The sequence below is a fragment of the Apis dorsata genome, unplaced genomic scaffold (genome assembly GCF_000469605.1).
Source record: "Apis dorsata unplaced genomic scaffold, Apis dorsata 1.3 scaffold_397, whole genome shotgun sequence".
Classification (NCBI taxonomy): Eukaryota; Metazoa; Arthropoda; class Insecta; order Hymenoptera; family Apidae; genus Apis; species Apis dorsata.
The window spans coordinates 467,364-469,847 of NW_006263656.1; the positions used below are offsets into that span (position 1 = coordinate 467,364).

Sequence of the window (2,484 nt, forward strand, 5' to 3'; positions counted from 1 at the left end):
TAGAGGTTGCTCTAGATTTTGGGAATGGAAGGAAGAAGAGTTTAAGGAGCTTTCGTATGGAGGGTACGGAGGTGGTTTGGGTTTCGAGGATCGTTTAAGGTTGTGGTCTCTCGTTGGTTAAGGGCCTAATGGGCCCTTGGTCTTGGGAAAGGGGGCCCCTCGGTGGGTGTGGACTCGTGGAGGTCCTAATTTTTAGTGAAAGGATTGATTTTGGTGTGTGATACGGTGATTGGGTATTCGTTTAAGTAAGAAGGCTTGGTTGGGAATTGGGGAACTGGGATGACTTGGGCTTTTCGAAATGTGTGCATTGGAAAATATAGCTTCTTTTATTGGTAATTATTTTGTTACGAAGGAAAGTATTGACGAGGATGCGTGTTTTCTGTTCTGTCTAAATATGATGGAAGGCAATAAATACGATGGACTGTGAAATGAGTTTCTTTGTTACGCCCTCCTTTTTTACACAAAGCAATTTTGAGCAATTTTTTTTTTTAAATTATCGAAGAATTGAATAACTCAGAAATCATTTAGTCGCATGATATTTCTTAAATTTCGCATTTACTCGATCGTTTATGAATATTTTCCAATTTCCAATTCTAATTAACCTAAAAAAAGAAAAACGTTTCGAGAAATGTTAAATCAATCGTAAATAAATATTATTATTCATCGAATAGACACAAATTCATACATACCTCAAATTCAAATTCTCGAATATTATCTATCCGATATCACTTCGTTCAAAATATTTTTTCAACGTGATGTACGCGGCTAATCTTAAATTTAAGGGATGGAAATAGCTCCTTCGGCTCAGATGCGTTTTAACGGTACGATATTTACGAGAGGGGATGCTCTCGCCTTATAACAATATTTTTTCTCCGGACAGACGCACCGATATTCTCAGTCCGAATTCGCACGCAGACGATTGCTTATGCTGATTGTATGTGCACCAAGAGAAACGGCCCCCTGTATCGGAATGCGATCTCCTCGTTTAATTACGAATCCTTCTGGGAACGATCACGACACCATTCGTACGCGGTGTTCCACGAAATCGACCACCTACAATATAAACACGATGTAGCCTAAGAAAATGTTCCATATGATACAAGCGTAAAAAATAATCGAGTTAAATACAGATAAATGGAGTCCAATAAGCTAAAATTTCATTGAAATAAGAGATAACTTGGTTTGAATCGTTTTTATCTATCTCGAATTGGTAAGGACTTTGATTTTAAATTAATTTAAATTAAATTTTTCACATTCAAATGAACTCGATTATTCTAGTAAATAAAAAAAATTTCGTATACCTTTTCTTCCTCGAAAAACATTTTGCAATTAATTTTAATCCACAATGAATTCCGAACAATTCTTTTACAAATTCTAACTTCTATTCCAAAAAAAAGCCGTATTTATTCCTACAAAAATATCTACACAGAATCAATTCTGAAAAATTTCAATTCTAAATGATCACGAACTGCGAGATAAAAATACGTATTACCGATTATTTTAAAACACCTCAGGAAACACCGAACACCTGTCTCCACTCCTGCTCTCCTAATCCCGCGAGCCAAGATCGATATTCCACCCGTCCCGTGTCCCGATTTCCGTGTCGAGGCGATACCCGAAGCCTTTCGTGCTTTTCCATCGTCTCCTGTTCTCCGTTCCCCGATCTTGTTGCTCGTTTAAACCGCGAACGAGCCTCGAAAAGAGAGGAGAGAGAAAGAAAAGAAAGAGAGAGAAAGAAAAGAGAGATAGAGAGAGAAAGAGAGAGAGAGAGAGAGAGAGATGGGTCAGAAACGTTCCACGGCGGCACGAATATCCACGCCTACCCATAACGATATTTTAATTAAACCGAGGCGCTGGCCGAGCCGAGGAGAAATTCAATCTCGGGATAATAAATGATCGTGGCCCAACACCTTGCTGACTGCTGACGAGCCGACACCTCGGCTTAAACAGTTCACACCTTTTCCGTGTGCACTGTCCGGAATGGTCAGCGAGGATACTCCTCTTTATTATTTCTTTGATAAATTCGATCGAACTCGCCCTTATCATTTGTCTTAGGGGGTCCAACGCTCGTTAGGTTGACCGTGCTGTTGGGCACGTGAATCGATCGCACGTGAAAGCGTCGAAAGTGATGGAAAGTAGGTTGGACAACTATTTAACCCTTTGAAGGGTTAAATATTAAGATAGATTGGTCGGAGATAATATCCTGGAGGAGGAATGGCGTGAATTTTAATCTTTGGGGATGACGTTTGTTTGGGGATCCGTTATTTTTCATTGATGGGATACTGCCCGTTTCATCGACGAAGAATAATATTGCAATTTTATGAGATTAATTAGACTTCGTTTGTAAGGAGAAAATCATTGAAAAATCGAAGGAAAGTTGTGTGAAAATTGTGTGAAGTGTATTGTAAGATGAAATGGTGTATTGAATATTGCTGAAGTTTTAAAAATTGGATTTTATATCAAAAAAAAAAAAAAAAAAAAAAA

The 2,484-nt window shown here is 38.4% G+C and overlaps 1 long non-coding RNA gene across 1 annotated transcript; it reads right to left on the reverse strand.

Annotated features, from left to right (window-relative positions):
- Positions 1–311: 311 nt before the first annotated feature.
- LOC116186058 lies at positions 312–2,467 on the reverse strand. Its single transcript, XR_004150983.1, has 3 exons — positions 1,302–2,467; positions 690–1,053; positions 312–602 (listed from the first exon to the last, which is right to left on the reverse strand). It is a non-coding gene; the product is annotated as an uncharacterized LOC116186058 (long non-coding RNA).
- Positions 2,468–2,484: the final 17 nt, after the last annotated feature.